Source organism: Lissotriton vulgaris, chromosome 10 (assembly GCF_964263255.1).
Source record: "Lissotriton vulgaris chromosome 10, aLisVul1.2, whole genome shotgun sequence".
NCBI lineage: Eukaryota > Metazoa > Chordata > Amphibia > Caudata > Salamandridae > Lissotriton > Lissotriton vulgaris.
Genome location: NC_141698.1, coordinates 591,942,351 through 591,968,523, shown reverse-complemented (window position 1 = coordinate 591,968,523; position 26,173 = coordinate 591,942,351).

Sequence of the window (26,173 nt, the reverse complement as noted above, 5' to 3'; positions counted from 1 at the left end):
AAGAGTCTCCACCTACGCCTGTCATGTAGAACTGGGACTTCCACACATTGAAGATCTGGCTAAAGTTGAACCAGTACTTCTTTGGCGCAGAATATGGGTCTCAACAAAAAACGCACTCACCAAAGCTATTATCATGGACTGCATGACTCTAGACAGGGCCGAAAAAATAGACTGGCTCATATATGTAAAGAAACTTTTTGCAGACCTGGGAATGCCGGAGTACTACCACAATCCTGAAACCATCGCCGAAATACCAAAAAAAGAACTAAAGGCAAAGGCGTTGAGCTATTTCGAAGAGCTTCGCATCACTGTGGAGATCAGGAAACAATCGGTCCAGCACTCCATAGCAGTTATGACCACCCTGGAAATGGAACCTTACCTAACTTACATAAACTCGCAGTTTGAACGTTTCTTATTAACGAGATTTAGGTTGAACATTTTTTGCACAGGGTGGTAGCATTCCCTAAAAGAAACAGCTGGGAAGAATATTTAACTCCTTGCCCATGCGACGAACTATCAGAGCAGTCAACAATGCATACTGTTTTGTTTTGTAAATTCTATTCTGCTCACCGCAAATTATGGCTAATCCCTCTGCTTCGATCTCTACATCTTAGAAGATGCTGCCCTGCTATGTTACTGTTACAATTTTTAAACTCGGCTTACGTGTGTAAAGTTGTTAGCACCTTCTAAAAATGCATTTTTAAGCACAGGCTAAACCTTCAAAATAATAATCTCTAAAACTATTTGATAAAACAATGATGATTTTTTACTAAACTGAATCTTAATCTGTAATGTCAAATTTTATGAAATGTCTGTACACTTTTATGGTTTTCTTTGTAAAAATGAAACCGAATAAAGATTTTACTTACTTACTTACTTGGTGAAGTGGGAATAGTAATTTATATGGGTTGAATGTCCAGAACCTTCCCAGACTTTATACTTGGTGGAGTGGGAATAGTAATTTACATGGGTTGAATGTCAGGCACCTTCCCTGAGTTTATATTTGGTGGTGGGAATAGTAATTTATGTGGGTTTACTGTCCAGCACCTTCCCAGACTTTATACTTGGAGGAGTGGGAATAGTAATATATATGGGTTTAATGTCCAGCACCTTCCCTGAGTTTATACTTGGTGGAGTGGGAATAGTAATTTATATGGGTTGAATGTCCAGCACCTTCCCTGAGTTTATACTTGGTGGAGTGGGAATAGTAATTTATATGGGTTTACAGTCCAGAACCTTCCCTGACTTTATACTTTGTGGAGTGGGAATAGTAATTTATTTGGGTTTACTGTCCAGCACCTTCCCAGACTTTATACTTGGTGGAGTGGGAATAGTAATTTATATAGGTTGAATGTTCAGCACCTTCCCTGAGTTTATACTTGGTGGAGTGGGAATAGTAATATATATGGGTTTACTGTCCAGCACCTTCCCTGAGTTAATACTTGGTGGAGTGGGAATAGTAATTTATATGGGTTTACTGTCCAGCACCTTCCCAGACGTTATACTTGCTGGAGTGGGAATAGTAATTTATATGGGTTGAATGTCCAGCACCTTCCCTGACTTTATACTTGGTGGAGTGGGAATAGTAATTTATATGGGTTTACTATCCAGCACCTTCCCTGACTTTATACTTGGAGGAGTGGGAATAGTAATGTATATGGGTTTAATGTCCAGCACCTTCCCTGGGTTTATACTTGGTGGAGTGGGAATAGTAATTTATATGGGTTGAATGTCCAGCACCTTCCCTGAGTTTATACTTGGTGGAGTGGTAATAGTAATTTATATGGGTTTACTGTCCAGCACCTTCCCTGACTTTATACTTGGTGGAGTGGGAATAGTAATTTATATGGGTTTACTGTCCAGCACCTTCCCAGACTTTATACTTGGTGGAGTGGGAATAGTAATTTATATGGGTTTAATGTCCAGTACCTTCCCTGAGTTTATACTTGGTGGAGTAGGAATTGTAATTTATATGGGTTTACTGTCCAGCACCTTCCCTGACTTTAAACTTGGTGGAGTGGGAATAGTAATTTATATGGGTTTACTGTCCAGCACCTTCCCAGACTTTATACTTGGTGGAGTGGGAATAGTAATTTATATGGGTTAAATGTTCAGCACCTTCCCTGAGTTTATACTTGGTGGAGTGGGAATAGTAATTTATATGGGTTTACTGTCCAGCACCTTCCCACACTTTATACTTGGTGGAGTGGGAATAGTAATTTATATGGTTTGAATGTCCAGAACTTTCCCAGACTTTATACTTGGTGGAGTGGGAATAGTAATTTACATGGTTTGAATGTCCAGCACCTTCCCTGAGTTTATATTTGGTGGTGGGAATAGTAATTTATATGGGTTTACTGTCCAGCACCTTCCCTGACTTTATACTTGGAGGAGTTGGAATAGTAATATATACGGGTTTAATGTCCAGCACCTTCCCTGAGTTTATACTTGGTGGAGTGGGAATAGTAATTTATATGGGTTGAATGTCCAGCACCTTCCCTGAGTTTATACTTGGTGGAGTGGGAATAGTAATTTATATGGGTTTACTGTCCAGAACCTTCCCTGACTTTATACTTTGTGGAGTGGGAATAGTAATTTATTTGGGTTTACTGTCCAGCACCTTCCCAGACTTTATACTTGGTGGAGTGGGAATAGTAATTTATATAGGTTGAATGTTCAGCACCTTCCCTGAGTTTATACTTGGTGGAGTGGGAATAGTAATATATATGGGTTTACTGTCCAGCACCTTCCCTGAGTTAATACTTGGTGGAGTGGGAATAGTAATTCATATGGGTTTACTGTCCAGCACCTTCCCACACGTTATACTTGGTGGAGTGGGAATAGTAATTTATATGGGTTGAATGTCCAGCACCTTCCCTGACTTTATACTTGGTGGAGTGGGAATAGTAATTTATATGAGTTTACTGTCCAGCACCTTCCCTGACTTTATACTTGGAGGAGTGGGAATAGTAATTTATATGGGTTTAATGTCCAGCACCTTCCCTGGGTTTATACTTGGTGGAGTGGGAATAGTAATTTATATGGGTTGAATGTCCAGCACCTTCCCTGAGTTTATACTTGGTGGAGTGGGAATAGTAATTTATATGGGTTTACTGTCCAGCACCTTCCCTGACTTTATACTTGGTGGAGTGGGAATAGTAATTTATATGGGTTTACTGTCCAGCACCTTCCCAGACTTTATACTTGGTGGAGTAGGAATAGTAATTTATATGGGTTTAATGTCCAGTACCTTCCCTGAGTTTATACTTGGTGGAGTGGGAATAGTCATTTATATGGGTTTACTGTCCAGCACTTTCCCAAACTTTATACTCCGTGGAGTGGGAATAGTAATTTATATGGGTTTACTGTCCAGCACCTTCCCAGACTTTATACTTGGTGGAGTAGGAATAGTAATTTATATGGGTTTACTGTCCAGCACCTCCCCAGAGTTAATACTTGATGGAGTGGGAATAGTCATTTATATGGGTTTACTGTCCAGCACTTTCCCAAACTTTATACTCCGTGGAGTGGGAATAGTAATTTATATGTGTTGAATGTCCAGAACCTTCCCAGACTTTATACTTGGTGGAGTGGGAATAGTAATTTACATGGGTTGAATGTCCAGCACCTTCCCTGAGTTTATATTTGGTGGAGTGGGAATAGTAATTTACATGGGTTGAATGTCCAGCACCTTCCCTGAGTTTATATTTGGTGGTGGGAATAGTAATTTATATGGGTTTACTGTCCAGCACCTCCCCTGACTTTATACTTGGAGGAGTGGGAATAGTAATATATATGGGTTTAATGTCCAGCACCTTCCCTGAGTTTATACTTGGTGGAGTGGGAATAGTAATTTATATGGGTTGAATGTCCAGCACCTTCCCTGAGTTTATACTTGGTGGAGTGGGAATAGTAATTTATATGGGTTTACTGTCCAGAACCTTCCCTGATTTTATACTTGGTGGAGTGGGAATAGTAATTTATATGGGTTTACTGTCCAGCACCTCCCCTGAGTTAATACTTGATGGAGTGGGAATAGTCATTTATATGGGTTTACTGTCCAGCACTTTCCCAAACTTTATACTCCGTGGAGTGGGAATAGTAATTTATATGTGTTGAATGTCCAGAACCTTCCCAGACTTTATACTTGGTGGAGTGGGAATAGTAATTTACATGGGTTGAATGTCCAGCACCTTCCCTGAGTTTATATTTGGTGGAGTGGGAATAGTAATTTACATGGGTTGAATGTCCAGCACCTTCCCTGAGTTTATATTTGGTGGTGGGAATAGTAATTTATATGGGTTTACTGTCCAGCACCTTCCCTGACTTTATACTTGGAGGAGTGGGAATAGTAATATATATGGGTTTAATGTCCAGCACCTTCCCTGAGTTTATACTTGGTGGAGTGGGAATAGTAATTTATATGGGTTGAATGTCCAGCACCTTCCCTGAGTTTATACTTGGTGGAGTGGGAATAGTAATTTATATGGGTTTACTGTCCAGAACCTTCCCTGATTTTATACTTGGTGGAGTGGGAATAGTAATTTATATGGGTTTACTGTCCAGCACCTTCCCAGACTTTATACTTGGTGGAGTGGGAATAGTAATTTATATAGGTTGAATGTTCAGCACCTTCCCTGAGTTTATACTTGGTGGAGTGGGAATAGTAATATATATGGGTTTACTGTTTAGCACCTTCCCTGAGTTAATACTTGATGGAGTGGGAATAGTAATTTATATGGGTTTACTGTCCAGCACCTTCCCAGACTTTATACTTGGTGGAGTGGGAATAGTAATTTATATGGGTTGAATGTCCAGCACCTTCCCTGACTTTATACTTGGTGGAGTGGGAATAGTAATTTATATGGGTTTACTGTCCAGCACCTTCCCTGACTTTATACTTGGAGGAGTGGGAATAGTAATTTATATGGGTTTAATGTCCAGTACCTTCCCTGAGTTTATACTTGGTGGAGTAGGAATAGTAATTTATATGGGTTTACTGTCCAGCACCTTCCCTGACTTTATACTTGGTGGAGTGGGAATAGTAATTTATATGGGTTTTCTGTCCAGCACCTTCCCAGACTTTATACTTGGTGGAGTGGGAATAGTAATTTATATGCGTTAAATGTTCAGCACCTTCCCTGAGTTTATACTTGGTGGAGTGGGAATAGTAATTTATATGGGTTTACTGTCCAGCACCTTCCCACACTTTATACTTGGTGGAGTGGGAATAGTAATTTATATGGGTTGAATGTCCAGAACCTTCCCAGACTTTATACTTGGTGGAGTGGGAATAGTAATTTACATGGGTTGAATGTCCAGCACCTTCCCTGAGTTTATATTTGGTGGTGGGAATAGTAATTTATATGGGTTTACTGTCCAGCACCTTCCCTGACTTTATACTTGGAGGAGTTGGAATAGTAATATATATGGGTTTAATGTCCAGCACCTTCCGTGAGTTTATACTTGGTGGAGTGGGAATAGTAATTTATATGGGTCGAATGTCCAGCACCTTCCCTGAGTTTATACCTGGTGGAGTGGGAATAGTAATTTATATGGGTTTACTGTCCAGAACCTTCCCTGACTTTATACTTTGTGGAGTGGGAATAGTAATTTATTTGGGTTTACTGTCCAGCATCTTCCTAGACTTTATACTTGGTGGAGTGGGAATAGTAATTTATATAGGTTGAATGTTCAGCACCTTCCCTGAGTTTATACTTGGTGGAGTGGGAATAGTAATATATATGGGTTTACTGTCCAGCACCTTCCCTGAGTTAATACTTGGTGGAGTGGGAATAGTAATTCATATGGGTTTACTGTCCAGCACCTTCCCAGATGTTATACTTGGTGGAGTGGGAATAGTAATTTATATGGGTTGAATGTCCAGCACCTTCCCTGACTTTATACTTGGTGGAGTGGGAATAGTAATTTATATGAGTTTACTGTCCAGTACCTTCCCTGACTTTATACTTGGAGGAGTGGGAATAGTAATTTATATGGGTTTAATGTCCAGCACCTTCCCTGGGTTTATACTTGGTGGAGTGGGAATAGTAATTTATATGGGTTGAATGTCCAGCACCTTCCCTGAGTTTATACTTGGTGGAGTGGGAATAGTAATTTATATGGGTTTACTGTCCAGCACCTTCCCTGACTTTATACTTGGTGGAGTGGGAATAGTAATTTATATGGGTTTACTGTCCAGCACCTTCCCAGACTTTATACTTGGTGGAGTAGGAATAGTAATTTATATGGGTTTAATGTCCAGTACCTTCCCTGAGTTTATACTTGGTGGAGTGGGAATAGTAATTTATATGGGTTTACTGTCCAGCACCTTCCCTGACTTTATACTTGGTGGAGTGGGAAAAGTAATTTATATGGGTTTACTGTCCAGCACCTTCCCAGGCTTTATACTTGGTGGAGTGGGAATAGTAATTTATATGGGTTAAATGTTCAGCACCTTCCCTGAGTTTATACTTGGTGGAGTGGGAATAGTAATTTATATGGGTTTACTGTCCAGCACCTTCCCTGAGTTAATACTTGATGGAGTGGGAATAGTCATTTATATGGGTTTACTGTCCAGCACCTTCCCAAACTTTATACTCCGTGGAGTGGGAATAGTAATTTATATGGGTTGAATGTCCAGAACCTTCCCAGACTTTATACTTGGTGGAGTGGGAATAGTAATTTACATGGGTTGAATGTCCAGCACCTTCCCTGAGTTTATATTTGGTGGTGGGAATATGAATTTATATGGGTTTACTGTCCAGCACCTTCCCTGACTTTATACTTGGAGGAGTGGGAATAGTAATTTATATAGGTTGAATGTTCAGCACCTTCCCTGACTTTATACTTGGTGGAGTGGGAATAGTAATTTATATGAGTTTACTGTCCAGCACCTTCCCTGACTTTATACTTGGAGGAGTGGGAATAGTAATTTATATGGGTTTAATGTCCAGCACCTTCCCTGGGTTTATACTTGGTGGAGTGGGAATAGTAATTTATATGGGTTGAATGTCCAGCACCTTCCCTGAGTTTATACTTGGTGGAGTGGGAATAGTAATTTATATGGGTTTACTGTCCAGCACCTTCCCTGACTTTATACTTGGTGGAGTGGGAATAGTAATTTATATGGGTTTACTGTCCAGCACCTTCCCAGACTTTATACTTGGTGGAGTAGGAATAGTAATTTATATGGGTTTAATGTCCAGTACCTTCCCTGAGTTTATACTTGGTGGAGTGGGAATAGTAATTTATATGGGTTTACTGTCCAGCACCTTCCCTGACTTTATACTTGGTGGAGTGGGAAAAGTAATTTATATGGGTTTACTGTCCAGCACCTTCCCAGACTTTATACTTGGTGGAGTGGGAATGGTAATTCATATGGGTTTAATGCCCAGCACATTCCGAGCATTTATACTTGGTGGAGTGGGAAAAGTAATTTATATGGGTTGAATGTTCAGCACCTTCCCTGAGTTTATACTTGGTGGAGGGGGAATAGTAATTTATATGGGTTTACTGTCCAGCACCTTCCCTGAGTTAATACTTGGTGGAGTGGGAATAGTAATTTATATGGGTTTACTGTCCAGCACCTTCTCTGAGTTTATACTTGGTGGAGTGGGAATAGTGATTTATATGGGTTGAATGTCCAGCACCTTCCCTGAGTTTATACTTGGTGGAGTGGGAATAGTAATGTATATGGGGAGGAGCTACGCGGGAATCCAAGATGGTCGCGTGAGCAGAGAGCTCCCGAGACCCGCGCCGCCCTTATTGATCTATCCTTTTGATATCCTGGTTACTTTGATGGGCTTTTGAGGTACTACTTGTGCTGATGCTGCTGCACTTTTCGGGGCCGAGATCGGACTTCGGGAACCATCTCTACGTCGTCCTAAGTTTTCTGACCTAGCCTTGGACGAGACCGGGGACTCTGCTGCTCTGGATGGCCGAGCAGTAATCCAACAACAACGGTCGCCTGGCATCTGCTCAACCGGTGGTGTTGTCACTTTCACTTTCGGTTTCCATTCCATCACTGAACTGACTACCTAGGATCTGATCTGCATTCCTGGCTCCGGTAGTCTAACCAGCTGTACGTCCTAACCACAGCCCTGGGCCGGCGGTCTGTGATTTTTCGCGAAAGTGCGGCTTTGGAGTCCAGAGGGTCACTGCCATTTTATCATGACCGGGAAGACTCAACGGGGCGCTGATTCCAACATGGCGATGAAACCCGAACTGGAGAAGCGCAGGAAAGTCACCAATCGTGGGGGATCAGTCCAGACTAACGTGATAGATCGTTAAACCCAGCCAAGAGGCTCCCCCAGCACTGCTGGCCGCAGTATTGAGGACCCGAGGATGGACCTGGTGGCTACATCGGAGGTGTCCCTTCAAGACCTCATGGCCGCCATTACAGGACTCAAGGCAGATATGGGTCAACAATATGAGGCAAGCTTCTGGCGTGGTTGGACAAGGCTGAGAGACTGAACCGTGTGGTGCCAGTAATAACCCGTGAGACTGGTGAGTGTGTGACTGATCCGGGGGAGATCGCTGAATGTTTTGTGGACCATTTCCGAACGGTATACAGATCTGTGAGTGACCGAGATGAGGCTGACTCCTGTTTGCTTTTGTGCGACATTGCACTGCCTTGCGTGTCGGAGGACGATAGATTAGCTCTGGAGGCACCTATCACGGTGGACGAGATCGCCATTGCCATTAGGTCTTTGCGATCAGGCAAAGTAATGGGGCCCAACAGTTTGCCTATCGAGCTATACAAACTGCGACCGGACAAAATGGCTGCCCATTTGCGCACTATGTTTGTTGATGCATTCGAGGCGGGCCTCCTTCCTTCCGAACAGCGTTTGGCTACCATAGTGGTCATCTACAAGGATGGCAAGCCTCGTGACCAATGCATCTCTTATCGCTCCATTTCGTTGCTCAACGCCGAGCCTAAGATTCTGGCCAAAGTCCGGGCTAATCGTCTATTGTCAGTGATCTGCGACTTGATCCTTCCGGATCAGTCCGGTTTTATTCCCCATCGAAATACAGCTCTCAATCTTCGTAGACTCCATAGCAATCTCGCGAGAGCTGAGACTCTCACTGAGCCTGCAGTTGTGGCCTCCCTGGACGCCACGATGGCCTTTGACACTATTGAGTGGCCATATTTGTGGGCGGCCCTTTCCAAATTTTGTTTTAGTCCTAGCTTTATTGCATGGGTGCAGCTCCTATATGAACAACCGTTAGCCCAAGTTGTAGTAAACGGCAGGGTTTCTGAATCATTTCCATTGGGACGTGGCACCCGTCAGGGGTGCCCGCTCTCTCCACTTTTCTTCGCATTGGCATTAGAACCCCTTGCAGCGTGGCTTCGCTGGGAGCCCTCGATTAAGGGGATCCAGTGGACACCGGATCTGGAGGATCGCGTTTCGCTATACACTGACGATATTCTTCTTTATTTCACCTCACCTCAGAAATCTCTTAACGTGCTCTTCAATGTTCTCACCTCCTTCGGGAAGAACTCCGGGCTTGTTATTAACTGGACCAAATTGTGTGTCTATGTTATAGCGGGGGTGTTGCCTCCGCTGCCTCGTAGATTCCCGATTCATGTGGCAGAGGATGGCTTTAAATATTTGTGAATTTTCGTTTCTATGGACTCCTCAGTGCGCTATGACCGTAATCTCTATGCTCCTCTTCGTCGCCTTAAACAGGATGTACGAAGGTGGCGTGATTTGCCCTTATCTCCACTGGGACGGGCGGCACTTTTTAAAATGATGCCACTCCCCAGGTTTTTATATGCTTTACAGGTTTTTTTCGATCCTGTTCCTTCCCGTTATTTCCCTGAGGTTGAAGGCCTTCAGAGGCAGTTAATTTGGGACGGACGAGCCCGTATCTCCCTATCAAAACTCACGCTCCCATGGTACGATGGGGGTATTGCTCTGCCTGACATTAGACGTTATTATTGGGCCTCGCAATTAAGTGCGATTAACCACGTGACGTATTCTCCAGGGCCCACACTTCTTTTGCTATGGACAAACTCCTGTTGCCGGGCGGCAACTTCAATAGAGCCTTATATTCGAAGGCACCACTCCGGCTCCTGACCGGACCTACGAAATGCGCCGTGCATGCCTGGAAGGATGCGACTGTGGCTACTGGTTGGAGCGATAGATTGACACGCATGACCCCGTTGCATGATTCTGAACGGATGGCTAGCCTGTGGCGGACGAAAGGGTTTGATAGATGGGATATGATTGGTATTAGTAAGGTGGAGGATCTTTGGGCCAGAGGTACATTAAAATCCTTTGAGGCCCTGAAGGTAGAGTATCAACTGGACGACAAGGAGTATTTTCGTTACCTTCAGGTGCGGCGCGCCCTGCTCTTTTCCCCTGGGACGGAAATCCTCCAGTCGTCCCTGCTGGAAGATCGTATTCTGGACGGCCATGTCCCAGACAGTACGATTTCTTTAATTTACAAAAAGCTCATTAACACCAGGGCTTACCTTCTGGTGAAACTTCGGGCCTCCTGGGTAGCGGATGACCTCGAATTGGATGACGAAGACTGGCAAATGGCGATTTCCTCCCCCAAGGAGGTGGCTATTCCGGCTCGGCTTCGCTTTGTTCAATTGAAGATCCTCCACCGAGTCTACGTGACTGGTATGCGTCTGGTACGGATGGGGCTCTCAACTGATGGACTGTGTAGGCGTGGCTGTGGTACGGCACCTTTCTTCATATTCTGTGTGAATGCCCGGTTATTTTTTCGCTTTTTGGTCTAGAGTGCATGACGTGATGGGGCGAGTCACTGGGGTCCCCCTCCTTCCTGAGGCGAGGCGCTGCCTGCTTAATGTGTGGGAGCCTACGGATTGTACGGCCACTCAGACCTTCTGGATCACCCTGGGCAACATGATTGCCAAGAGGGACATAGCGCAACTCTGGGGCTCCCACAGACCACCTGGAATAAGTGCCTGGAAAGATAACATGGATTGGTGCATGTTTCGGGAAAAGACAGTTTATGAGGCTCGAGGTCGTCCTAAGAAATGGGGTAGAATCTGGGCACAATGGAACGAATACCGTGGAGACCTCTGTACCCCACCACTTGATTACACTGAGACCATTCCCTCATCCCCGTAATTGACGTTCCCTTAGGTTAGCATCCATTCCTTTTTAACATTCCCTTTCACTGTCTCCCTGCCCCTTGAAGAACTGGTTTCATTCTTATATATTGATTTCCCCCTTTTCCTCCCCTGCCACGAACTAGACATTGTTTTTACCATGTGAGTGTTTCTGTTGTTTGTTTGACTTTCGACAAAATTACAAAATTGAACCTCCGTTATCCTTTATAAGATGTTTTATGCCACTACACCGTAATGAATCGACTTATGGCCTTTTCCGCAGCGCAATGTGATTGATAATTCGCTTTATTGTCATAGCGGCCGGCCCGATTGGGTTGTAGGCAGACGCTGTGCACTGTGCATTTGATAAATAAAGGTTTAAAAAAAAAAAAGTAATGTATATGGGTTTACTGTCCAGCACCTTCCCTGACTTTATACTTGGTGGAGTGGGAATAGTAATTTATATGGGTTTACTGCCCAGCACCTTCCCTGACTTTATAATTGGTGGAGTGGGAATAGTAATGTATATGTGTTTACTGTCCAGCACCTTCCCTGAGTTTATACTTGGTGGAGTGGAAATAGTAATTTATATGGGTTGAATGTCCAGCACCTTCCCTGACTTTATACTTGGTGGAGTGGTAATAGTTAATTTATATGTGTTTACTGTCCAGCACCTTCCATGAGTTTATACTTGGTGGAGTGGGATTGGTAATTTATATGGGTTTACTGTCCTGCACCTTCCCTGACTTTATACTTGGAGGAGTGGGAGTAGTAATTTTTATGGGTTACTGTCCAGCACCTTCCCTGAGTCGATACTTGGTGGAGTGGGAATAGTATTTTATATGGATTTACTGTCAAGCACCTTCCCTGACTTTATACTTGGTGGAGTGGGAATAGTAATTTATATTTGTTTACTCTCCAGCACCTTCCCTGACTTTATACTTGTTGGAGTGGGAATAGTAATTTATATGGGCTTACTGTCCAGCACCTTCCCTGACTTTATACTTGGAGGAGTGGGAATAGTAATTTATATGGGTTTAATGTCCAGCACCTTCCCTGAGTTTATACCTGGTGGAGTGGGAATAGTAATTTATATGGGTTGAATGTCCAGCACCTTCCCTGAGTTTATACTTAGTGGAGTGGAAATAGTAGATTATATGGGTTTACTGTCCAGCACCTTCCCTGACTTAATTCTTGGTGGAGTGGGAATAGTAATTTATATGGATTTACTGTCCAGCACCTTCCCAGAGTTTATTCTTGGTGGAGTGAGAATAGTATTTTATATGGGTTGAATGTCCAGCACCTTCCCAGACTTTATACTTGGTGGAGTAGGAATGATAATGTATATGGGTTGAATGTTCAGCACCTTCCCTGACTTTATACTTGGTGGAGTGGGAATAGTAATTTATATGTGTAGGAAGGGGGAGTCTCTAGTTGGCGCAGTGCAACACTAGCGACAAGCAGGGACTCTCCTCTTCCTCGTCAGGGCTGAGGGTTACCTTCCAGACAACCTCTGCTTACCCTCTAGGTAGTGTGGCTTAAGCAGTCGCAGGCTAATCTTTGGGGCATATAGGTTAAACACTTGCAATAGTACACCTTCACAACCAACCCACCACACAACGAGACCAGACTGTATTCTGTGAAAATATATATCTTTATATAGATTTTAAGCAGGCTTGTGAATACAGTCAACGTACTTTATGATAACGGTTGCAAGTTACTCAGTTCTGGTTACCGCAGTTCTTATAGCAGTTCTCTTTGGGCCCGTAGGCCGGTGTTAACCAAAGTTCTTGTGGAGCCGGCGGCTTCCAGGGGATCTGTCCCACGTCGCGTTGCCTTCCCGGGGTCGCTGATCGTTGCGGCTCTTCAGCCGAGCAGGTCACTGGTCGTCTGGGGCAGCGGTGTTCTGTGGCGGCAGGGTCCTCTCCTCGTCGTCCGCTCCGACCCTGGCGGCAGCGGCTGTGCGGTGGTGGCAAGTGGTAGTACGGTCCCCAAGTGCAGGACGTACCCAGCCAAGTGCCGGTGCAGCTGTGGGCTCACAGCTGGGCTGTCGGGCAGGTTACCGACTTTGCGGATTCTCACAGGGCAACTGTCCGTCTTTGCAGGTGAGTGACTGCCCGTTGCGCAGTCACCTCGAGAGCTCGGACCGGACGGATCCTCCTTCGCTTTGCTCTCGGGCTCCCGGTGCAGTTGCGGTCACGGTGTTCGGGCCAGCGGCGGCTGGTCCTCACTTTGCTTTCGCTGTTGCTTTGGGCCCCGGTCACGGTGGTCAGGTGGATGTCGTTGCCTTGGAGGAGATTCCTCCGTCGGTGCTGCGGCGATGGTCAGCACCCGCAGTCGCTTTCCTTCAGGGGGTAGCGTCCACTGGTCCTGGGACGCTGGTCAGGGGGCAAGTTCACAGCAAGCCCTTGGAGATCTCTTTAGCAGAGTTTGGCACAAAGTAAAGCAAAAGTCTTCTCGTAGTCTTTTCTTCTTCCTCTCCTTCAGCAGCAAGGCACCAGACACAGGCAAGAGTCAGCACCCTTCCTTGTCTCTCACGGTCCTTCTCGTAGGGCAGAGTCCTTCTGTGGCCCAAACAGGATCTAATTTTTCAAGGAGCAGGGCTCCTTCTTTTATAGGCCAATTCTTTTGTTCTCGCAGGCCAGGGGGGCCTTTGCCTAGCCACTCTCAGTCCTTGAGTACCCCGGCGGGTGTACTCCGGCTTCTGCTTTCAGTGTGAGGGGCAGGCGCATCAGACGCCCCACAGGGGGTGGAGCCAGCATTGTGCGGACAGGGGCGGCCAGAGTACCTTGTTGATGGGGGCTTCGCCCTTCTTGGGCCAGGTGCCGGCAGAGTCATCCGCCGCTCCCCAGGAGGGTGGAGCCAGCATTGTGGTGGCCGAGCACAGCTGCGGTTCGAGTCAAGAGGCACTCCCACCTCCCACTAAGGTGTAATCTGCGCATTCACCACCTGTCATCCCTCCAGCCCTGTCACTCACACATCCCAGACAGTCAGATACACATACCAGCAGAGGCGGGCTGAAATGGTTAAGCAAGCAAAGGCTAACTTTCTAAAAGTAACATTTGCAAACCCAGGATACTAAAACAAACTTGACTACAAGAAATACTTTATCATCCTGAGTTCAGGCATACTAAACATGACTCGCTACCATGCTCCTTGAGCCTGCGGGAATTATAGGGTGTAACAATTCTCGCAGCTCAGTCTGGCCTAATGGAGCAGGTAGCCTTCAATAGTGAACTACGGTCTTGGTTGTAAGTCACTACTAGGACATGCCACACACCTCAGGGCTTGTCCTACCTAACACCTACAACGCACCCTGCCCGCAGGCCTTCCATAGGGGTGACTAATATGTAGTCAAGGGAAGGTCCAGGGGCTGGCAAGTGGGTGCACTTGCCCAGCTAGCGTGACAGTACGAGACCGCACGCGGGTTCTGCGGTCGCAGTTCCCAGACAAAACTTTACGGCTGCTTCGGTGGGTGGCGCAACCAGCGCTGCAGGCCCACCAGCAGTATTGGCATCTACAAGCCCCGGCACTCTCTAGTTCGCGTTACTAGGGACTGACAGTAAATCCAATGCACCAATCATGGATACCAATCGTATGTACAATTTTACAGTAGGAAGCACTTGCACTGTGACACGGATCAGCCGTGGCGCAGTGCCCTGAGTATCGGAAAACCAGCAAAACATCGGAGGTACATCAGCAAAAAAGTGGAAGGGAGACTCACGCCAAGGTGCCAGGTCTAACATGTGTCCCCTCCAGCTGAAACGTGGGGGGAACTACCCTTCCCCAGGGAGTTCCACATCACTAAGGCGGAAAAATCTGGACAGACCGTCAGCGTTGGCGTGATCGGTGCCAGGGCGGTGTTCCACCGTAAAGTCCATACTCTGTAGAGAAATGGACCACCTCAACAGTTTCGGGTTCTCACCCCTCATTTGCATCAACCATCTGAGGGGCCTGTGGTCCGTCTGAACTCGGAAGTGAGACCCAAACAAGTAGGGTCTTAGCTTCTTCAGCGCCCAGACCACAGCAAATGCTTCACGCTCTATTGCACTCCACCTACTTTCCCGTGGAAGTAACCTCCTACTTATGAAGGCTACGGGTTGGTCAAAGCCCTCCTCAGTCATCTGTGAAAGAGCAGCCCCTACACCATGCTCTGAAGCGTCTGTCTGCACAATGAACTCCTTGGAGAAATCAGGGGCCAGGAGCACGGGCGCCGTGCACATGGCAGTCTTCAGGGTGTTGAAAGCCTTCTGACAGGTGTCAGTCCAAATCACATTCCTGGGCTGCTTCTTCGAAGTCAGTTCTGTCAAGGGGGTCACGATCGTGCCATAGCCCTTGACAAACCTCCTGTAATACCCAGTGAGCCCCAGGAAGGCTCTCACTGCAATCTGGGTCTTGGGGGGTTCCCAAGCCAGGATGGTCTCGATTTTGGGCTGCAAGGGGGCTACCTTGCCACTCCCAACTTGGTGTCCCAAGTACACCACGGAACCCTGCCCAATCTGGCACTTGCTTGCCTTGATTGTGAGGCCTGCTCTGCGCAGGGCCATCAACACTTCCCAGAGGTGTCGCAGGTGTTCGGGCCAGGTACCGCTGAACACTGCGATGTCATCCAGGTAGGCGGCACTGAACTCGTCCAGTCCAGCCAACACCTGGTTGACCAATCTCTGAAAGGTGGCAGGGGCATTCTTCATTCCAAATGGCATAACCCGGAACTGGAAATGCCCATCTGGTGTAGAGAATGCCGACCTCTCCTTTGCCCCATCGGTCAAGGCGATCTGCCAGTACCCAGACGTTAAATCAAACGTGCTGAGGAACCGGGCAGCCCCTAGCCGATCAATGAGCTCGTCAGCTCTGGGGATGGGGTGCGCGTCAGTCTTTGTGACTGAATTGAGTCCTCTGTAGTCCACACAGAACCGGAGTTCGGGTGTGGCTCCCGGCGCAGCAGCCTTCGGAACCAAGACCACGGGGCTGGACCAAGGACTGCTGGAAGACTCAATCACCCCGAGGGCAAGCATCTTGGAGACCTCCTCCTTGATGCAGGCCCGGACCCTGTCAGTCACCCTGTAAGCCTTATGCTTCACAGGTAAGCTGTCTCCAGTGTCCACATCATGGACGCACCAATCTGTGACACTCGGAACTAGGGAGAACAGGTCTGGAAACTGCCCCAGCAACTGGCGGCAGCCCTCCTGTTGTTCGGCGGTCAGGGTGGGTGAGAGGTTAACTCCATCCACTGACCCATCTTTCTCACAGGCCACCAAGAGGTCAGGAAGAGGCTCCGACTCCTCCTCCATTCCGTCATCGGTTGCCAACAACATGCCCACTTCGGACCTTCGCAAGTGGGGCTTGAGGCGGTTGACATGTAGGACCCGCAAAGGGTTCCTGGGCGTCTTCATGTCCACCAAGTATGTCACGGGGCTCTTGCGCTCCACAACCTCAAATGGTCCTGTCCACTTATCCTGAAGGGCACAGGGCTCCACTGGGGCCAAGACATACACCTCTTGTCCAGGCTGAAGCTCGACCAGAGTGGCATTCTGATCGTACCACCGCTTCATTTCTTCCTGGCTCGCTTCCAGATTTGCCTCGGCAAGTTGTCTGAAGCGTCTGGTCTGGTTTCTGAAGGCCAGCATGTAGCTATATACATTCTGGGGAGGTTTCCTGGGAGATTGCTCCCAGCCTTCCTTTACCAAACTCAGCGGTCCTCTCACGGGGTGACCGTACAGTAGTTCAAAGGGGCTGAACCCTAGGGACTTCTGTGGCACCTCGCGATATGCAAAGAGCAGGCATGGTAAGAGGACGTCCCACTTACGCCTCATCGGACCTTCCAGGCCCATGATCATGCCTTTTAGGGTGCGGTTGAATCTTTCAACCAACCCGTTACCATGGGGATGGTAGGGCGTGGTGAACTTATACGTCACGCCACACTCCTGCCAAAGGGACTTCATATACTTCGATATGAAATTGGTCCCCCTGTCGCTCACCACCTCTAGAGGGAATCCTACTCGTGAGAAAATTCCCATCAGTGCACGCCCCACCACGGGAGCCGTCACTGTCCTCAGAGGGATGGCTTCAGGGTACCGGGTGGCATGGTCCACCAAGACCAGGATGAACCTGTTGCCCATGGCTGTCTTGGGGTCCAGAGGCCCAACGATGTCAATACCCACTCGCTGGAATGGCGTACCGACCACAGGGAAGGGTTGGAGGGGAGCCTTGTTCTTCCCTCCCGTCTTCCCACTTGCCTGGCAAGTCGGACAGGTTCTGCAATAAGCATCTGAACTCTTATGCATTTGGGGCCAGTAAAAGTGGGTGACAAGCCTGTCATAGGTCTTGTCCATCCCCAAATGTCCTGCTAAAGGTACATCATGAGCAAGGCCCAGTAGGAAGGCTCTGAACTTCGGGGGTACCACCAGCACACGGGCTGACCCAGGTTCAGCAGCCTTAGGCTCCGAATACAGGAGGTCGTTCTCCCAGTACACGTAATGTGTCTTGGCCTGAACACCATTGGCCTGGTCTGCAGCCTGCTGCCGCATACCCACGAGAGAAGGGCATTCTTTCTGCTCCCTGCAGAATTCCTCCCTGGATGGCCCTCCTTCTTGCTGCCAATGGGTCAGCTCAGGCAGGTCCCCCAGTTCGGCGATCTGTTCCTCTGTAGGCTCCAGGGCATCCCCTTCCGGGTCTGCTTCCTCCTGGACCGTGGGAACTTCAGGAGCCGGTTTCCCGCGCCCCCTGCGCCTTCTCCCTAAGGCCGGTTCCTGGGCCTCTCGATCACCCCCACTGGCTGCCATTGACCGGGTGGTCACGCACGCCCAGTCAGGCAGACCCACCATCCGCAGGTGAGTCGTCTTCTCCACCTTTTCCCAAGGGGAGTGCTCCAAGTCGTTCCCTAGCAAACAGTCAACAGGCATGGTTTTTCTCACACAGACCTGCAGAGTACCAGAGACCCCCCCCCACTCGAAGGGAACTTGAGCCATCGGACACTGACTCTCAGAATTATCAGCGTTGATAACCCTACAGTAGGCATGGGGTACAACCTGCTCTTGAGACACCAGGTGCTGCCTCACTGCAGTCACACTGGCTCCTGTGTCTCTAAGAGCCTCAGCTTCCTTGCCATTGATGACCACCACCTGCCCATATTTCTTAGTGTTAGAGGGCAGGTAGTTCGTAGGGATCATCTCGCTGTCTCCTAGCGAGACCAGGGTCATGTGAACGGGATCTCCACCCCCCGGGACCATCATTTCTTCTCCCAGGTGAACGCTAGTCACTTGTCGGGGCGGAGCACCAGTGGGTGCGGGTTTTCCAAACAGGCGACACTTGGGGTCACTGGATATGTGCCCAGGCTCGCCACATTTGAAACAATTGAAGGGCCCCTTTGGAACAGGTTTACCTGTCGGGGCCCCATTCTGCTTCGGAGGTGGGGGAGGCTGAGAACCCTGCTGCAGGCTCCCTTGGGAACTACTTTGGGGGCCTTTTTGGAACCCTTTCTGTTTTCCCCCCTTGTCCCCCCACTCTTCTGCTGGGGACCCTGCCCACTCTTGGCGGAGTCTCCCACGGGACCCTTGTGGACCCTGGTGCTGAGCCAGCGGTCCGCCTCCTCAGCAAGCTTCCTCGGGTTGGACAGCTTGCTATCGATCAGGTGTTGGCGTAACTCAGGAAAACAGTGATCAGACAAGTGCTCCCATGCAATTAAATCAAAGAGACCTTGGAAATCATTAACGTTGTTACCTTTCACCCAACCATCCAGTGCTCTGCAAAAGTAAGTCACATACTCCACATACGTATTCCCAGGCCGCTTAGTACATCCCCTAAACTTCTGTCTATACATTTCAGGGGTAAGCCCGTACCTGTTCATTAAAGCTTCTTTCATGTGGGAATAGGATCTCTGGTTTTCAACGGGCAAATCTAGCAAGGTATCTCTCCCTTCGCTAAGGAACCTTCCCCACAACCCCGCTCCCCAATCCTTGTCAGGGACCCGGTGGGAGGACATGGCTACCTCGTATGCCCTAAACCACTGTCCTATGTCATCCCCCTTAAAGAACTCTTTAACTACGTCCTTCGGGATGTGCACTCTTGACTCTACCTGCACTGGCGATGTGCTGCCACCAGAGGGAGGACGATCCAAGTCTCTCTCCTTGAGACTTATCTCCCTCATTTTTACTTCATAATCCATCTGGTGCTTTCGCTCTTCCAGCGCCATTCTTTTCGTTTCAAGCTCCAGCTGGATCTTCAATTCTGCCAGCTTTCTTTCGTGATTCCTCGTTTCCTTCCTGTCCACCAGCTCCTCTGGCGACAGGCCTTTACCAAAGCTGTGCTCGCTGTCTTGCTTCTCGAGATTGATCAGATCCCCAAGTGCATTCTGCTCCGTCGTTGCATTCTGCTCGGCGAGGACGTCTTGCTCCTCCGGGGTCTTTCTGGACTCCACCCAGGCTTTCAGGGCCTTGTAGAGCTCCGGCTTGTTTTTGCAGCCAGCGTGCGGAACCTTGAGTTTCCTACAGAAAAACTTCAGCTCCGCCTTTGAGTATTTGTCCAGCTTTGCGGCGTCCCACTCCACCTCCAACACCTCGGAGGTTGTGGACTCCGCTCCATCCAGGCTCTTCGTGCCCGGCATGGCTTCTGCACTCGGAATCTTCTTTCGGCAAAATTCAAAAGCAAAGTCTGTGGCTAAGTAACTGGACCGTAATCCTTGTGTAGTGGTCAGAAGCTTAGGTATAGATATCGCAAGTGTAAATTCGAAAAATCCTCACCGCTGCGTCCAATGTAGGAAGGGGGAGTCTCTAGTTGGCGCAGTGCAACACTAGCGACAAGCAGGGACTCTCCTCTTCCTCGTCAGGGCTGAGGGTTACCTTCCAGACAACCTCTGCTTACCCTCTAGGTAGTGTGGCTTAAGCAGTCGCAGGCTAATCTTTGGGGCATATAGGTTAAACACTTGCAATAGTACACCTTCACAACCAACCCACCACACAACGAGACCAGACTGTATTCTGTGAAAATATATATCTTTATATAGATTTTAAGCAGGCTTGTGAATACAGTCAACGTACTTTATGATAACGGTTGCAAGTTACTCAGTTCTGGTTACCGCAGTTCTTATAGCAGTTCTCTTTGGGCCCGTAGGCCGGTGTTAACCAAAGTTCTTGTGGAGCCGGCGGCTTCCAGGGGATCTGTCCCACGTCGCGTTGCCTTCCCGGGGTCGCTGATCGTTGCGGCTCTTCAGCCGAGCAGGTCACTGGTCGTCCGGGGCAGCGGTGTTCTGTGGCGGCAGGGTCCTCTCCTCGTCGTCCGCTCCGACCCTGGCGGCGGCGGCTGTGCGGTGGTGGCAAGTGGTAGTACGGTCCCCAAGTGCAGGACGTACCCAGCCAAGTGCTGGTGCAGCTGTGGGCTCACAGCTGGGCTGTCGGGCAGGTTACCGACTTTGCAGATTCTCACAGGGCAACTGTCCGTCTTTGCAGGTGAGTGACTGCCCGTTGCGCAGTCACCTCGAGAGCTCGGACCGGACGGATCCTCCTTCGCTTTGCTCTCGGGCTCCCGGTGCAGTTGCGGTCACGGTGTTCGGGCCAGCGGCGGCTGGTCCTCACTTTGCTTTCGCTGTTGCTTTGGGCCCCGGTCACGGTGGTCAGGTGGATGTCGTTGCCTTGGAGGAGATTCCTCCATCGGTGCTGCGGCGATGGTCAGCACCCGCAGTCGCTTTCCTTCAGGGGGTAGCGTCCACTGGTCCTGGGACGCTGGTCAGGGGGCAAGTTCACAGCAAGCCCTTGGAGATCTCTTTAGCAGAGTTTGGCACAAAGTAAAGCAAAAGTCTTCTCGTAGTCTTTTCTTCTTCCTCTCCTTCAGCAGCAAGGCACCAGACACAGGCAAGAGTCAGCACCCTTCCTTGTCTCTCACGGTCCTTCTCGTAGGGCAGAGTCCTTCTGTGGCCCAAACAGGATCTAATTTTTCAAGGAGCAGGGCTCCTTCTTTTATAGGCCAATTCTTTTGTTCTCGCAGGCCAGGGGGGCCTTTGCCTAGCCACTCTCAGTCCTTGAGTACCCCGGCGGGTGTACTCCGGCTTCTGCTTTCAGTGTGAGGGGCAGGCGCATCAGACGCCCCACAGGGGGTGGAGCCAGCATTGTGCGGACAGGGGCGGCCAGAGTACCTTGTTGATGGGGGCTTCGCCCTTCTTGGGCCAGGTGCCGGCAGAGTCATCCGCCGCTCCCCAGGAGGGTGGAGCCAGCATTGTGGTGGCCGAGCACAGCTGCGGTTCGAGTCAAGAGGCACTCCCACCTCCCACTAAGGTGTAATCTGCGCATTCACCACCTGTCATCCCTCCAGCCCTGTCACTCACACATCCCAGACAGTCAGATACACATACCAGCAGAGGCGGGCTGAAATGGTTAAGCAAGCAAAGGCTAACTTTCTAAAAGTAACATTTGCAAACCCAGGATACTAAAATAAACTTGACTACAAGAAATACTTTATCATCCTGAGTTCAGGCATACTAAACATGACTCGCTACCATGCTCCTTGAGCCTGCGGGAATTATAGGGTGTAACAATTCTCGCAGCTCAGTCTGGCCTAATGGAGCAGGTAGCCTTCAATAGTGAACTACGGTCTTGGTTGTAAGTCACTACTAGGACATGCCACACACCTCAGGGCTTGTCCTACCTTACACCTACAACGCACCCTGCCCGCAGGCCTACCATAGGGGTGACTAATATGTAGTCAAGGGAAGGTCCAGGGGCTGGCAAGTGGGTGCACTTGCCCAGCTAGCGTGACAGTACGAGACCGCACGCGGGTTCTGCGGTCGCAGTTCCCAGACACAACTTTACGGCTGCTTCGGTGGGTGGCGCAACCAGCGCTGCAGGCCCACCAGCAGTATTGGAATCTACAAGACCCGGCACTCTCTAGTGCGCGTTACTAGGGACTGACAGTAAATACAATGCACCAATCATGGATACCAATCGTATGTACAATTTTACAGTAGGGAGCACTTGCACTGTGACACGGATCAGCCGTGGCGCAGTGCCCTGAGTATCGGAAAACCAGCAAAACATCGGAGGCACATCAGCAAAAAAGTGGAAGGGAGACTCACGCCAAGGTGCCAGGTCTAACAATATGGGTTTACTGTCCAGCACCTTCCCTGACTTTATACTTGGAGGAGTGGGAATAGTAATTTATATGGGTTTAATGCCCAGCACCTTCCCTGAGTTTATACATGGTGGAGTGGGTATAGTAATTTATATGGGTTTACTGTCCAGCACCTTCCCAGACTTTATACTTGGTGGAGTGGGAATAGTAATTTATATGGCTTAAATGTTCAGCACCTTCCCTGAGTTTATACTTGGTGGAGTGGGAATAATCATTTATATGGGTTTACTGTCCAGCACCTTCCCAGACTTTATACTTGGTGGAGTGGGTATAGTAATTTATATGGGTTTACTGTCCAGCACCTTCCCAGACTTTATACTTGGTGGAGTGGGAATAGTAATTTATATGGCTTAAATGTTCAGCACCTTCCCTGAGTTTATACTTGGTGGAGTGGGAATAATCATTTATATGGGTTTACTGTCCAGCACCTTCCCAGACTTTATACTTGGTGGAGTGGGAATAGTAATTTATATGGGTTGAATGTCCAGAACCTTCCCAGACTTTATACTTGGTGGAGTGGGAATAGTAATTTACATGGGTTGAATGTCCAGCACCTTCCCTGAGTTTATATTTGGTGGTGGGAATAGTAATTTATATGGGTTTACTGTCCAGCACCTTCCCAGACTTTATACTTGCAGGAGTGGGAATAGTGATATATATCGGTTTAATGTCCAGCACCTTCCCTGAGTTTATACTTGGTGGAGTGGGAATAGTAATTTATATGGGTTGAATGTCCAGCACCTTCCCTGAGTTTTTACTTGGTGGAGTGGGAATAGTAATTTATATGGGTTTACTGTCCAGAACCTTCCCTGACTTTATACTTGGTGGAGTGGGAATAGTAATTTATATGGGTTTACTGTCCAGCACCTTCCCAGACTTTATACTTGGTGGAGTGGGAATAGTAATTTATATAGGTTGAATGTTCAGCACCTTCCCTGAGGTTATACTTTGTGGAGTGGGAATAGTAATTTATATGGGTTGAATGTCCAGCACCTTCCCTGAGTTTATACTTGGTAGAGTGGGAATAGTAATTTATATGGGTTTACTGTCCAGCACCTTCCCTGACTTTATACTTGGTGGAGTGGGAATAGTAATTTATATGGGTTTACTGTCCAGCACCTTCCCACACTTTATACTTGGTGGAGTGGGAATAGTAATTTATATGGGTTTACTGTCCAGCACCTTCCCTGACTTTATACTTGGAGGAGTGGGAATAGTAATGTATATGGGTTGAATGTCCAGCACCTTCCCTGAGTTTATACTTGGTGGAGTGGGAATGGTAATTTATATGAGTTTACTGTCCTGCACCTTCCCTGAGTTAATACTTGGTGGATTGGGAATAGTAATTTATATGGGTTTAATGTCCAGCACCTTCCCTGAGTTTATACTTGGTGGAGTGGGAATAGTAATTTATATGGGTTGAATGTCCAGCACCTTCCCTGAGTTTATACTTGGTGGAGTGGGAATAGTAATTTATATGGGTTTACTGTCCAGCACCTTCTCTGAGTTTATACTTGGTGGAGTGGGAATAGTGATTTATATGGGTTGAATGTCCAGCACCTTCCCTGAGTTTATACTTGGTGGAGTGGGAATAATAATGTCTATGGGTTTACTGTCCAGCACCTTCCCTGACTTTATACTTGGTGAAGTGGGAATAGTAATTTATGTGGGTTTACTGTCCAGCACCTTCCCTGACTTTATACTAGGTGGAGTGGGAATAGTAATTTATATGGGTTTACTGTCCAGCACCTTCCCAGACTTTATACTTAGTGGAGTGGGAATAGTAATTTATATGGGTTTACTGTCCAGCACCTTTCCGGACTTTATAGTTGGAGGAGTGGGAATAGTAATTTATAAGGGTTTAATGTCCAGCACCTTCCCTGAGTTTATACTTGGTGGAGTGGGAATAGTAATTTATATGGGTTGAATGTCCAGCACCTTCCCTGAGTTTATACTTGGTGGAGTGGGAATAGTAATTTATATGGGTTTACTGTCCAGCACCTTCCCTGACTTTATACTTGGTGGAGTGGGAATAGTAATTTATATGGGTTTACTGTCCAACACCTTCCCCGACTTTATACTTGGTGGAGTGGGAATAGTAATTTATATGGGTTTACTGTCCAGCACCTTCCCTGAGTTAATACTTGGTGGAGTGGGAATAGTAATTTATATGGGTTTACTGTCCAGCACCTTCCCTGACTTTATACTTGGAGGAGTGGGAATAGTAATTTATATGGGTTGAATGTCCAGCACCTTGCCTGAGTTTATACTTGGTGGAATGGGAATAGTAATTTATGTGGGTTTACTGTCCAGCACCTTACCTGAGTTTAAACTTGGTGGAGTGGGAATAGTAATTCATATGGGTTTAATGTCCAGCACCTTCCCGAACTTTATACTTGGTGGAGTGGGAATAGTAATTTATATGGGTTTAATGTTCAGCACCTTCCCTGAGTTTATACTTGGTGGAGTGGGAATAGTAATTTATGTGGGTTTAATGTCCAGCACCTTCCCAGACTTTATACTTGGTGGAGTGGGAATAGTAATTTATATGGGTTTACTGTCCAGCACCTTCCCTGACTTTATACTTGGAGGAGTGGGAATAGCAATGTATATGGGTTTACTGTCCAGCACCTTCCCTGACTTTATACTTGGAGGAGTGGGAATAGTAATTTCTATGGGTTGAATGTTCAGCACCTTCCCAGAGTTTATACTTGGTGGAGTGGGAATAGTAATTTATATGGGTTTAATGTCCAGCACCTTCCCTGACTTTATACTTGGTGGAGTGGGAATAGTAATTTATATGGGTTTACTGTCTAGCACCTTCCCTGACTTTATACTTGGAGGAGTGGGAATAGTAATTTATATGGGTTGAATGTCCAGCACCTTGCCTGAGTTTATACTTGGTGGAATGGGAACAGTAATTTATATGGGTTTACTGTCCAGCACCTTACCTGAGTTTATACTTGGTGGAGTGGGAATAGTAATTTATATGAGTTTAATGTCCAGCACCTTCCCAGACTTTATACTTGGTGGAGTGGGAATAGTAATTTATATGGGTTTACTGTCCAGCACCTTCCCTGACTTTATACTTGGAGGAGTGGGAATAGTAATTTATATGGGTTTACTGTCCAGCACCATCCCTGACTTTATACTTGGTGGAGTGGGAATAGTAATTTATATGGGTTGAATGTTCAGCACCTTCCCTGAGTTTATACTTGGTGGAGTGGGAATAGTAATTTATATGGGTTTTAATGTCCAGCACCTTCCCTGACTTTATACTTGGTGGAGTGGGAATAGTAATTTATATGGGTTTACTGTCCAGCACCTTCCCTGACTTTATACTTGGTGGAGTGGGAATAGTAATTTATATGAGTTGAATGTTCAGCACCTTCCCTGAGTTTATACTTGGTGGAGTGAGAATCGTAATTCATATGGGTTCAATGCCCAGCATCTTCCCAGACTTTATACTTGGTGGAGTGAGAATAGCAATTTATATGGGTTTACTGTCCAGCATCTTCCCTGAGTTAATACTTGGTGGAGTGGGAAGAGTAATTTATATGGGTTTACTGTCCAGCACCTTCCCTGACTTTATACTTGGTGGAGTGGGAATAGTAATTTATATGGGTTTACTGTCCAGCACCTTCCCAGACTTTATACTTGGTGGAGTGGGAATAGTAGTTTATATGGGTTGAATGTCCAGCACCTTCCCTGAGTTTATACTTGGTGGAGTGGGAATGGTAATGTATATGGGTTTACTGTCCTGCACCTTCCCTGAGTTAATACTTGGTGGATTGGGAATAGTAATTTATATGGGTTTACTGTCCAGCACCTTCTCTGAGTTTATACTTGGTGGAGTGGGAATAGTAATTTATGTGGGTTTACTGTCCAGCACCTTCCCTGACTTTATAATTGGTGGAGTGGGAATAGTAATGTATATGTGTTTACTGTCCAGCACCTTCCCTGAGT